This window comes from Mus musculus, chromosome 1 (assembly GCF_000001635.26).
Source record: "Mus musculus strain C57BL/6J chromosome 1, GRCm38.p6 C57BL/6J".
Taxonomy (NCBI): Eukaryota; Metazoa; Chordata; class Mammalia; order Rodentia; family Muridae; genus Mus; species Mus musculus.
This window is the reverse complement of record NC_000067.6, coordinates 43,007,409-43,021,021: the sequence shown is the minus strand read 5'-3', so window position 1 is coordinate 43,021,021 and position 13,613 is coordinate 43,007,409. Positions and strand designations below refer to the sequence as shown.

The 13,613-nt window shown below is 44.4% G+C and overlaps 1 protein-coding gene across 5 annotated transcripts in view; it reads right to left on the bottom strand.

The window, feature by feature from the left end:
• Positions 1-13,613, bottom strand: part of Gpr45 (G protein-coupled receptor 45) — an 82,580-nt gene that overhangs the window by 14,430 nt on the left and 54,537 nt on the right. The window contains exon 1 of one of the 5 annotated variants that reach the window (XM_006496348.3): positions 4,209-4,227. The exons of the other annotated variants lie outside the window; for them this stretch is intronic. The gene's annotated coding sequence lies outside the window, so the exon portion shown is untranslated. Of the gene's footprint in view, positions 1-4,208; positions 4,228-13,613 lie in introns of those variants that run through there. 5 annotated transcript variants of the gene reach the window in all.

Sequence of the window (13,613 nt, the reverse complement as noted above, 5' to 3'; positions counted from 1 at the left end):
AAAGACCTAACTTCCTCCCACCAGGCCTCACCTCTGAAATTTTCTACCACCTCTCCAAAGCTCCATGAGTTTGTGTCTAAAATGTCACTCCATGGGCCTTAGGGAGACATTTAAGATCTGAACTACAGCAAGACCTATTGTCTCTCAAAAGTAAAATCTGCTAGCTATAAAAAAGCAACAACAAGAATAAAGCCCCTGTGATCTGAGCTGGATCCATGGGAGACACGGGATGGCGCTGGGGTTCACCGCCATCCCATGTCTCTGTTCAGCTCTTGGTGCTTCTTTTCTCTCTCTGAGTAAGGACCATAGAGAAGAGGATGCAGTCCAGCATCACAGAGCCACTGACCACAGGGGCTGTCACAATGTCGCCATGGCTTATAGGATTGATGACTTAGGCACAACAATAATGCATGTGTGGCTCCAATGTCATAGAGAATGTGACTGTGGTGCTTTCAATATGCTTGGTCCAGGGAGTGGCACTATTAGGAGGCGGGGCCTTGTTGGAGTGGGTATGGCCTAGTTGGAGACAGAGAAAGTTCTTTAGGATTCTAAAAAGTCCAAACTAACCTGGAGGATATTCACACAATATCTATTTTCTGCATCCTCTGGTTACCACCTTTCTTTAGGGGAAGACAGCGCATGATTCTCTAAGGGTTATCAGCTTTCAAGTGGAGCCCTGAAAATTTTTTGTGTGAATTTCGTGATTAAAAGCCAACAATTTCACTCCTGTCTCAACTCATTTAGAGGTCTTATAGCTAAGAATGGTTTTTTAAGTCCACAAACCAGGTATGAAGATCCTGCTGCAGGCATAAAGCATATGGTACCAGTTTAAAAATGGATGTAGCTTGATATTTTAACAAAATCTGAGACAATTAGCACATTTTCAAGATGCTAAAAAAAATTAAGGTCTGCCAATGTTGAGTTTCTCCAGCTAGACCACGTGACATCCCGAGCAGCCTGGCCCAGGGGCTCAGAGGACAGCTGAGGCTGACGCTGGAGACAAACCAGATACTGACACCTCAAACTTCTCAGAGCTGCTTTGTGAAAAAAAAAAAAAAAGATTTTTTTCCTTCAAAATCACACCTGCAACACCCTTCTTCTTTTACCTGGTTTTCTCAGAAACTAATTTTAAACTCTTTCTGCCTCTGTGAGTTTCCTAACATTTTATCTCATAATTTTGGAGAAAAGAAAACCAAATTGAAATATCCACCTAAGTGTAATTTTAAAAAAATGTTTTTCCATTTGTAATATGAGGAAGGAGACATACTCAGCTCTTTGTACACATGATATACATGAAGCGTTTTCCTATTGTACATTTATAAATTATGCTTTGTGCCCATTTAAAATGTGTCAGTCACTGTAATCAACTTTAACAACATTCCTCCTACCCCAGAAAAGATCCTTTATGCCTCTTTGCAATCACAAATTTAGTTCTTAACGGTGCTTTCAACTGATTTTCAAAACAGAGAGAGGTATTGCTACAACCTAGGAACTCAGCAATTCTAATTGTGGGCCTGGTCATCCTAGCCACTCTCTACCCATCCTGAACATTGTTCCTGTGCTTGGTGTCTTAGGATTTTACTTTGTGAACAGATATAACCAAGACAATTCTTATAAGGACAACATTTAATTGGGACTGGCTTATAGGTTCAGAGGTTCAGTCCATTATCATCAAAGTGGGAACATGGTAGCATCCAGGCAGGCATGGGGTAGGAGGAGCTGAGAGTTCTATATCTTCATCTGAAGGCTATTAGCAGAATATGACTTCCAGGCAGCTAGGATGAGGGTCTTAAAATGCACACCCACAGTGACACAACTACTCGAACAAGGCCACACCTACTCCAACAGGGCCACACCTACTCCAACAAAGCCATGCCTACTCCAAGAGGGCCATACCTTCTAATAGTGCCATTCCCTGGAGAGAGCATATACAAACCACCACACTTGGGATACACGGAAGTGAACGGACAAAGGGCCATTTTCACTGAGGCCATATGAGGCCTATGTCCTTTGCTGGTATTCACGATCCAGAGCTAGTAGGTTTTGTGGTACAGGCAGAAAGGCAAGGTTAAATTATTTCCTCACTTGAAGTTACCAAAATACCAACCACCAATGAATAGATGAAATACAGGAGGCAATGAGGACCTGAGAAAATAAGGTCGGTACCAAGTTAATGGCCCTGCTTCTCAGCCTGCAATCTAGAAGGAACTCCTGATTGTTCAGCTTCTTTCTTCTTTTGTAGAACAAGATTGGAGTGTGTGTGTGTGTGTGTGTGTGTGTGTGTGTGTGTGTGTGTGTGTGTGTGTTTGGAAAAGCCCCCAACAAGGCATGAGGCCGTCAACAAAGACAGGAAGGGGTCTTCACCAGGACAGATGGTCCAGATATGGTGGGTGTGCTGGGGAGGGGGGTGGGTCTGAGCTAGCTGCTGGTATGTGGTTGCTTGGGAGTGGGGGATGGTGTCCTACATCCCTCCGGGGCATTGTGCTTTTTACTATAGTATAGTATAGAAGCTTATTATCTCATTGCTCTCATCACCTTTGGCACCTAAGCCCTAGGTGGACAAACAACCTTGTGTACTGCAACTGAACCTCCTCTCCTGGGTCATCCTCAAGGGTCTCCAGGGTGGATTTCTGTGGCTCTCCTTTAACAGAGGATGAAACCCTCCTGTGCCTGGCGCTTCACTACTTTTACAATGGGAGAAGGAAACTTAGATTAAGTTCTAAGTTTCTTAGATTCTAAGTGAGAAATTAATTTATTAACTTATTGTTTAACCAATATTAAAACAGGACAAGGTAGCATAAGTCTTTAATCCTAGCGCTCAGAGGCAGGAACAAATAGGTCTCTGTGGGTTTGAAGCCAGCCTGGTTTGCATAATGAGTTCCATGTTGGGTACCATAGTGAGACCGTTTCTTAAAGAAGGAAAAATAAATGGTGGTTTGAGTGAGAATGTTCCTCATAATCTCAGGCATCTGAATACTTAGTTCCCTGCCAGTGTCACTGTGTGGGAAGGTTTAGGTGTTAGGAGTATGTCACTGGGGAAGGCTCTGTGAAAAACAAGTTGCCGGTCACTTCCAGTTTGCTCTCTGTTTTGTGCTTGTAGTAGGGGATATGAGCTCCCGGTTCCCCCTTCCATCCCCTGGCAGCCCTGTGTTCCTCACCATTATGGGTTCTGACCTTCTGCAAATGTAAGTCAAAACAAGATCTTTCTTCCACAGGATGCCTGCAGGGGTCATGGTGTTGTATTACAAAAACAGAAAAGTGACCAACATGGGAATCCTTGAAGACTCACAAAGATTGCTCTTGTGGGGGTGGGGGGAGAGTTTGTTCACAGGGAATTCTTGGTGTCTGAAGCCAGTAGTGAGTGGTGAGAGACCATTACAAGAATTGAAAGGCAGGCCAGGCTCTACTAAGCAGTAGAAAAGCTGCCCCATACTGCAAAGAAGATTTATCTATGGTGAAAATTTGTGCCAAAGCCCTGACAAAATGTCTTGTAGGCTAAAGCTGTCACATCTGTAGTTGCCCATGGGTAAGGGGGTGGGAGGTGGTGGGGTGAGTGGGGTGGAAGACAGTGCGGGGGGGGGGGGGGCTGTCACATGTCTCATGTGCACTGGGACCTGCTGTGTGCCTAGTGCACCTGTGGTTCCATCATTTTTTTCTTAAGACCTAAATTCTCAAAGCTTTCCAGGTTTATAAAATGGATATTAAAAGCAATAGCCCAGGGTCTCCCAAACTCTCTTTTCACATCTTGAATGGGAAGTGTTCCTGTTAGTCCGAAGGATGAGGTAATAGTTGTATGCTTGCTAATGACAGAAAGGACGAATTAGTGCTGAGATGTCTGCCCTCATCAACCACCCAGGTACCTTTCAGCTAGAGGGGAGCTAGGTTCACCCCAGATTGTGTCCCCTGATCTGGTGAGATGCGAGGAACCCTACCACACACTCCCTCTACCCGAATCTCAGCCACCTCATCAAGCTTTCTTTGCCAAGAGGAATTGAAATCCCCTGAAACCAGAACCATGAGCCAAAATAAATCCTCCCTGCCCTAAGTCACTCCTCCCGGCCATTTTGTTACAGTGATGAGAAGAACAAGGCACACAGTAGTTCAAAGGAATATTGAAAGACATTTTACAAAAGACAGAAAAGAAAACAAATACTTAGAAATGGATCCATCTCGGTGCTAGTGGTGTAACTTGGCGGTAAAGCACTTACTTGCCTAGTATGTGGAGACCCTGAGTTGGCACCCCAGCACTGAAAAACAAAAATAAAAAACAAATCGGTCTTAAGGATGTGCCTTGCATGTGTAGCTTCCATGTATTTTACTACTGCCTTGGTTTTTGTTGTTGTGGTGGTGGTGGTGGTTGGGTGTTTGTTTGTTTGTTTGTTTGTTTTCTATGATTTTAGGAAACCTTTAATCTTCTGTGACAGTTTGATTCACAGGAAGAAAGCAGAGAACAAGGTGAAGGATGGGGCTGGGGTAACCTGGGTGCCTTTTAGAAGAGTAGCTTCCTAATATTCCAGACTTGAGGGTAAGTACTAAGGGCTGTACTTGGAGGCCCAACCCAAGTGATTCTTGTGTAATTTTAAGCATCTCCTGAAGACCCCTGTGTTACATGACCCCTAGGGTGGTGTAATTGAGAGTTGGAAGAACCCTTAGGAAGCAGGAGATACTGGAGAAGGTCTTGGGTTATTTGGTGTGTGCGTTGGAGGGCATTGTTGGATGCTTGTCTCTGACTCTTCCTTATTTTGTTTTCCATGCATGAGGTGAGTGGTTTTGTTCGTACTCGCACTCCTGCCACAGCATCTTGCCTCACCACAGGCCTAAAAGCAACAGAAACAGTCACCTGTGGCCTGACACCTCCAAGACCCAGGGCCAGAATCAAACACTCCTCTCTATAGGGCAGTTGTAACTACCTGTTGTCACATAGAAGGGTGGCTGACACTGTTTCCAAGTGTTCTGATGGCAGAGAACCCCTGACCCGAGTTATTGACACATTCCTTCTGTCCAGGGAACCTGTAGCCTCTGCTGCTGGGCACCAGACACTCCAGTTCCCAGAAGGAGCAGCACAGTAATGGGGGGGGGGGGTGGTCAAGGCAAAGCAGGAGGAGGGGGCTCTGGAGAGAGTTTGTTCCCAGGGGAAGAACAGATTCTTTCGATGAAGAAGTAGTGCACAGGGAGGTCACTAGAGCTGTGCTTCTCAACCCATAGATGGGTCTTGACCCCTATGGTCAAGATCTTAACCCTTTCACAAGGTTGCACATCATGTATCCCACATATCAGATCTTTACACTATGATTCATAATAGCTTCAAACTTACAATTATGAAGTAGCTATGAAAATAATTTTGTGATTGGTGTCACCACAACATGAGGAACTGTGTTAAGTGGTCATAGCATTAGGAAGGTTGAGCATCACTGAGCTAGAGCCTTGTGGCCACAAGATGCATGCCCTCCCTCAGATGATGTAACTGATCAAAGATGAGGGTGGGCATAGAGGCCTCAATGCCTGAATGAGGATGGAGGCTGTGTTTCACAGTACAAGCGTGCTTCTTTGGTCTGTGAACACCGTGGACTTATTCTACAGTGGGTTTATAGAGTTTGCTTGTTTTGCAAACGGTCCATTAGCTCACTGAAAGCCTTCACAGTCTCAGCCCCCACATTCACTCATCCCTCCCTCGGGGTTCATCCAGAGCCATGCTCAGTCCTGCCAGCTCCATCCACTGAAAGGCCCTTGTGCCGGTCACTGTTGCTAATCTCTATACCCTGTTTATTCTGTGTTTTCTATACTTATGCGTGTTTAAATCCACACGTATTCACAGTTCAGGCCTGTGCTTTGGAGGAATGAGATGTACCAGTTACCAATGGGCAGTGTGCAGCAACCCCACAAGTTTGTGTGAACACACTCTATAATGTTGACATAGCACAGGTTTCACCCAATGCTGCCCTTCACAGAGTTAGTACTGATTGTAAAAGATGCCCGACTGCACTCTGGGATCGAAGGCCTAGGGGGAGGGAAGGGTGGGTGGTTCAAGATTGTGACTAAATGGCCATGGTGGTACTGATGTGCCTAACAGCCACACCTGTGCCAAGTACTCAGCTAGCTTTCCATCTGATTTGACATTTCTCACTCATCCAGAGTGAGGGGTTATTTCTATTTAGAGAATGTGTAACTTGCATGGCCACAGTAGAGGAGCAGGTTGGTAAGGGTCTCTGAGACCAGCTCTAATCTCTTAGTCATTTTATCATTGGGATGGCAGACCTTCAGGGGAAAACAGCCCTTGTTCTTTCCACACTAGGTCATGCTACGGCACAGCTACTGGAGAACCTGCTGAAGTCTCTGATGGGCCAGCGTGCTGTAGTATCCACTTTAGAGAGCTTCCACCAGCTTTCTTCTGGGTATGTGGAGCCAAGAGCTGTAAATTGATTGACATCATTATTGGATACTCTGGAAATTCATTCATAGTTTCTTTCTTTCTTTTTTTTTTTTTTTTTAGATTTATTTATTGGTTATATGTAAGTACACTGTAGCTGTCTTCAGACACTCCAGAAGAGGGAGTCAGATCTCATTACGGATGGTTGTGAGCCACCATGTGATTGCTGGGATTTGAACTCAGGACCTTCGGAAGAGCAGTCGGGTGCTCTTACCCACTGAGCCATCTCACCAGCCCCTCATTCATAGTTTCTTTATTTGCATATATATCATTTTATTGATATAGAAAAGAATAACTTGGTAAGTCCACTCTAGGAATCAGCTATAGAGAAACAAGGGCTGGCATACAGAGCCACAGGGATTTTTGTGCTTCCACAGAGGGAAGCTGTAAACCCATCTAAACTTAGGGACAGCAAGCTCTGAGGAACAGAGCAGGGGGCCTTGAAGATTGACCTGGGCATTGGCAAGTCTTTCTTTTGTTTGTTTGTTTTGTGTTTTGTTTTTGTTTCTGTTTTTGTTTTTCTCATCTAGAAATGGGCACCATGAGAGTCCTGGGACTACATTGATGGAGTACTACAGAATCTGCATACAATGAATTTAATCCATAGCTACTTCGTGTGCTCCTGCTGGACCACAGCAAGCTCTCAGACAGAATTTGCAGTAGACATGAGCAACCACCTCCTGCCCCCACACACACCAGTTCACCCTGTTTCTTGGCATTTACCATGTATGTTATATTTCAGGTACATCTAACAGTTTCTGGAACTTAGTAGCCATTCAGTATATATTTACTGAGTGGATAAATTATTTTACTTTTCTGCCAACAAAATATAACTAAGGAAAAAAAAGCAACCAAGTAAAACAAAACAAGTAACACTTTGTTTGGATTTTGTGTTTCTTGAATGTGATGGATAAGAGTGGAAAACAGTGATAGCTAAAAAAAAAAAAAAAAAAAAAAAAAAAGTGTGTGTGTGGGGGTGACCTGCTTTGTTAGACTGTTCTGGACAGCAGCCAAATTCATTGCAAAATCAGGGCCTGGAATCTAATACCACTTCTTATCAAGAAAGGCAACTTACTAATTTAAACCTAGGGCTAGAATATTCCAATACCAGCTGCTTCAATTCCTAATAATTCCCAACATGTTTTAATTGTCCGGGCTTCTAACGACATCAAGCATGTGCCTGCTTAGCATGAGGAACATATTTAGTTCAAAAAGAGCCAAGATGGAAACATCTGAAGTCCACAGCCAAGCCACAGGGTAAACCAGCCTCCAGGTTAGCCACTCCCGTGTGGGCTTCTCTGGATCCAGCCAGAAGAGGGTCATTTGCCATCTTGGTCACTGGAGATGATGCTGTTTGGCAATTAAGACAAATACACACCTGCTCTGTGTTAACCTCCTCTAGGAGGCATTGTATGATGGTATGTAGCAACAATGGCCTGACATTTGCTTGGATTCAAAGATCATTCCAGAGAAAGAGGCATACTTCCAGGCTGGGCCTGCATTTCTCCTATAGTTCTCCAGGCCATCACTTCTATTCCAGTGTTCCAGAACCTTGCTCATGCCCGGTTCTGTAAGCCCCGCCCAGCCCCCATCAGTTCATGAGCAGGACCCTACGTTCACCCCAGTGGATACCCCACTTTCGCAGAAACCTGAATTACTAAAGCAGAATCCAATTGTCAACCCCATTCTTCCTCCTCGCTCCTTCTCCATGTCTCCAACCAATCATCTCTTCTATTCTTAAAGAGCTAAAAAAGTAATTTGCTTTATTCCATATAAATTGCCAGTACTCATGTTTGAGGTGTGCTCATTTCTCAATCGGATTATAGCCACCCAGCCCCAGGTGACCCTGTAAGCCAGTGTTCTCAGCCTGTGACTCCTTTGAGGATCACATACCAGATATCCCGTATGTTAGATATTTACCTTACAACTCATAATAGTAGCAAAATTACAGTTATGAAGTAGGAACAAAAGTAATTTATGATTAGGGGGTCACCACATCATGAGAAAATGTATTAAAGGGTTGAGGTGTTAGGAAGGTTGAGAACCACTGCCATTCACTCTACATCAGCTGGACCATCAAGTATTCTGTGAAAGAAAAGAGGCCAGATCATTTCCACCTTAGTGGCTCCCTAGTAACTACAGGATCAAGTTCCGACTCTAAACAGAGATGACTAGAGACCCATTAGAAGATGAGAAAGTTGGCTTATCAACCATCACCAACACATGAATACCAGAACAAAAGCTGGGCAAGATGGCACATGCTGTAATTCCAATATTCCAGTGGCTGAAGTGGATGATGGGAGTCCCAGGCCAACCTGCTCTACATAGCGAGATGATGTCACAAAACAAGCAGTGTTGGGGATATAGCTTAGAAGTACAGCTGACATGCTTGAGGCTCACTGGTCCATCTCCAGTACTGGAGAAAGAAAAAACTCACTAAGCAATAAAAACAAGCTACAGTCCCCACAAAATAAAATAGTATAGACATGGTGTCTTCTGCGCATTGCAGGGCGATGTTTGTAACTATGTTCTTATACCTCTGTGCTCCCCATACTTAATGTAACATGAATTTCTTACACAGAGTGCAGTGAAGACAACCTTAAGAAACACTGCAATTGACCCCATGCTCAGGCTTACACCTCCCCATTTGAAGAATTCTCTCCAGCTACATGGGATGTCTCAAACACACAGCTCCTTGTTATCTCTTTCCTTAAATGCATTGTTCTTTCCTTAAAGCCCTTTACTTGCCCTGAACCATTAAACCCCAGCCTTTCTTCACCCACATAGAAGGACAAGTCACCAGCCACCAGTCATATGCTCATTGTCCTGCAGTTTACAGGTTTGTATCTGCGTTCCTGCAGCTGGTTCTACAGAGTGGGAATTAGACCCGTGCTTTCCCACCTCTGGGTCCTCATCACCAGTCAGAGGGTTCTATGTGTAGATTCTGTAGGCTCTGAGTTGAGCAAACAGATGAGCTCACTGGCAGAGAATCTCTTGGGTTCCTGGTACACCAAACCCTGACTTTTGAGAGAATAGTCTCCTGACTTCTGTGGTCTACAAGGAGGGCAAGTTGTAGTTGGTACATCCTAGTGAACCCAGGGAGGCCCTTTTGTACCCCAATAAAAACCAGATAAAATCTCCCGCACCCACATTTTAACCTTAATTTCCTTGCTAGATAGTTCTTCCTTGGTTTAATCAGAACTTCATTGTCTTAGCTCAATAACAAGGGGTCACCCAGTGGGTTAACCTTAGCCTTGCTAAGTTCCTAACCCAGGAGAGAAACACATGGCAAACATCTCATGATGAATCCTTTTTAAAAATAAAATGATGCTGGCCAGAAGGAGAGGGAATGGGTCTCTGAGAGTAGGAGTTTGGGGATAGATGAAAGAAAAATGAAATGGAAGATAATTCCCACTTCTGCCTCAGGACTTTGGGGTCAGCCTCTGTGAGTTGCTGTCGGGAGCTTTTGTCAGAAGGATGAAAACAATGAAAATGGGAGTCTAAATCTTGGGTAGGTCCTCAATACAGGGTACCTGTGTCTATGAGGACACCTGGGTAGGAGTCAAGAAACACTGCTGTGTATGACAGGTAAGGCATTCTTTACTAAGCCATGGGTGGAAAAAAGATCAGGCAACTATCACAAACTGCAGGCCACAGAATAGGCCCTGGTCCTGGTTCAAGGGTGTGAGGGTCTCTTATAAGCCGAGGCATCCTGAGAAATGCTCTTTTGCATTTGTTTCACTGTATTTCCCCTTTCCATATGATTCAAGTTTCTGAGTCTAATGAACATGTCAGCTGAGGAGAGTCTGTCTTCAGGCCCAGTCACTGTGAGGAAATAATTACAGAGGTGGACAAGGCACACCTTATTATTTCCCGATGGCCTTAGAGTCATCTACTTATCTGATGTGAGTGAGCCCAGAGCCCCAGGGTGGGGTGTCCTCTGTTTCCTGGTGTTCTGGAAGATGGCAGGAAATGAAGGGCAGACCAGGCCAGCAGGATCAGGGAAACCCAATACCCAGAGTCTTTGTTCACGATAACTCGAACCCATACTTTTGAGGAAACTAATAGAAACCATGCGATGGTGCTTTTTCATTTCTCTAAACATTTAATGTAAAACATGCACACAAAAGAATTCATTGTGGCTTTGAAGAAAAGGTGGTTTGTGTTCTCAGAGAAGGTTAGGGGTCTAACTAATGGGGGAAATCCATAAAAAAATTTAGCTCTTCCTACCTTTGGGTAAGGAGTGAGCGAAGATGTGATATGCCATACCTGGTGGCGGTGCATGGCTGGGGTGAGTTATATGGAAGGAGTTGAATGTTTGGGGTGAGTTATATAGAAGGTGTTGAGGTTGGTTACATAGAACACATTCTAGCCTGATATCAACCCATTCCTGAGCCCCAGCCTGCTAGCATGTACTGCAGTTTTAAGATGTGAAGACTTACAAACCCAACTATTTCATGAGCCAATCGCTTAAAGTGAATCTCTCTTTATAGCCGCACACATCCAGAGAGTTAGAAATCTATAGACTATGTATCTGCAAAGAGCTGTGTATCTATGTGTGTTTCTTCTGACCTTTGGTGACTGCGGAATGTTCAGCCCTGTGTTGTTAGGTTTCTCCAGAACAGAACTCAACAGTGCACGGACTGATCAGGGGTGAACACCACTGTCACCAAGTAGAAATGAAAAGGACAGGGACTTTTCTGATTTTCCCAGGGTATTTGCTGGTGGCAAGAATGTGAGTTTAAAGTGTTCATGGGTTCCCACCAAGCCAGGGATAGCAGGCTGGCCATGCAGGTTCCCACCGTACTCTCTAGTCATTTGTTTACTAACCCTCGCTCAAAGGATGTCTGCAGGTACTGGGCGGGATGCAAAACTGGGACAGTATTTTTAGGGCAAGCAAAAGCAAAGTAACAAAGAAACATCTGAGGAGGCCAGTGAAGACTGCCTCTTAAGGGCCTTTGGGGTGCTTAATGTGCAAGGACAACTGGGAAATGTAGTCCTGAGCTCAAAGTATGAACAGCCTCTAGTAATTTATTGGGGAGGCTGTGCCTGACCAGGCAAACAGGACTTCAGCTAGTTCTCTCTCTTCTATTAACCTATTGTGGTGGTTTGAATGAAAATGGCTCCACACAGGTCCGTAGGGAGTGGTACTATTGGAGGTGTGGCCTTGTTGGAGGAAGTGTATCACAGGGGTTGGGTTTTGAGTTTCTGAAGCTCAAGCCAGGCCTGGTGTCTTACTTGTTCTTCCTGCAGATCCAGATGTAGAACTTTCAGCTACTTTTCTAGCACTGTCTGCCTGCATGACATTATTCTTCTTGCCACTAACAATAATGGATTAAGCCTTTTAGACTGCAAGCCAACCCTGATTAAATGTTTTTTCTTTATAAGAGTTGTGGTGGTCATGGTGTCTCTTCACAGCAAGAAAACTCTAACTAAGACACCTATCAAATCTAGTTTCGAAGCGCATATACTCTAGGATGTGTGTGGCCCTTCCTGGAGGGTGGTCAACAGTTGGGAGAGTTTGGAAGTATGGATAGATCTGGCAGAGGGATGGATATGATCAAAACACGTTGTACTGAAACCTCAAAGAATTAATAAACATGAGAGTTGGGTGTGCCAGGAAATAGACATGAGTTATGAAAAAGTGAATTGTTTTTGAGTTCTGTCAAAGAATTGGGGGGGGGGAGGTGCTGTGGTGGTAGATAGGAACAAAATTTATTTGATACACAAAGGGTCAGCTTGGGTTGCAGAGTTGGCTCAGCGGTTAAGAGCACTGACTGCTCTTCTGTAGGTCCTGAGTTCAAATCCCAGCAACTACATGGTTGCTCACCACCATCTGTAATGAGATCTGATGTCCTCTTCTGGTATGTCTGAAAACATCTATAGTGTACTTACATATAATAAATAAATAAATCTTAAAAACAAAACAAAAACAAAGGGTCAATTTAATAGAAGCTCCACAGTTTCCACTCTTATTCCAATTGTTTAGAAGTTCATTGCTCTGTATCATCTATGGCCCTGTTAATTTTGGTGTATTGTGTTTTTATCTATTTGCAAGTTTTTAAATAATAAAGTTTAATTTTTTATAAAGATTAATAAAAAAGTTTAAAAAGACCCTAAAACTTCCAGTTCAATGGAGGTCACAGTGTCCCATGAAATACCATGGGACCCAGGGCACTTAGACATTGACCCTACCGCAGCCTTTGGACTCTGGAGCAGCAATAGTAGAGATGAGACAGTAGGTCAGTGGAAGTTTGCGCTCTAAAGCCATTCCCAGACAGTTCTAGGGTGCCATCTTGGCTAAGACCCTCTCAGGGTGCTGTCTCCTTTGGCCTTGGTCTAGTGTATTTCTTCAGGCCTGCAGGTTGCCTCGTCCCTGGGTTCATTTTGGTATGAGTCCTGGCTAATAGGGGCAAGAAGCCAGTGACTCAGAGTCTGAGCCCAGAGCTGTGAGGCAGAAAGGCAGACTGAGTTCTATTTTCTTCATCTTCCTTCTTTCCCAAACTCCTACTCTCAGAGATTTGGGGTCTAGACTATGTCTAGTCTAGCATGGAAGGAGTATCTCCACCCTGATAGTAATGCCCAGACCAGAGAAGAGGGTGAGGAGAACCAGGCTGGTTTTCTACCTCAGAGACCAAGTAGTCCTCATACCGTGCCTAACCTAGGACATCTCTAGTAGACTCCAGAGCTTTATGAAGCTGGCTTTATGGCAGTGGGTACTCTGAGCTCAAAGAAGCATTTTCCCCCACCAAGGACTTTCAGAAGAACACCCTAAGCCACTGAGTGGAAGGTAGGCTCTTGGTCACTAACTGCTGTTTCTGGAAGGCCAGGTTTGCTCCTAGCCTCAGCAACTGTTAGTATCTGTGAATATGCTTCAGAGCCATTCCCTGTGATCAAGCGCTTGATGGGAACATACTGTAAATTATATCAATGTGCTGGTACCTCCCTGATTAATTGTAATGTTGAGGAGACCCAGCCAGAAATAAATGGAGGCGCTCTACCACCTTAGAGGAGAGCGAAGGTCAATCATCCCAGGACAGCAGAACTATGCAGAGCAAAGGGGCCACACTGGACACACACAGATGGAGTGCTGACTTGCCGATGATAATTTATTTGTGGGAAAGGATTTCATGTTCCTACTTTTATGTTCCTGCTACCAAGGTCTAGATGGCATCAATCATGGTCC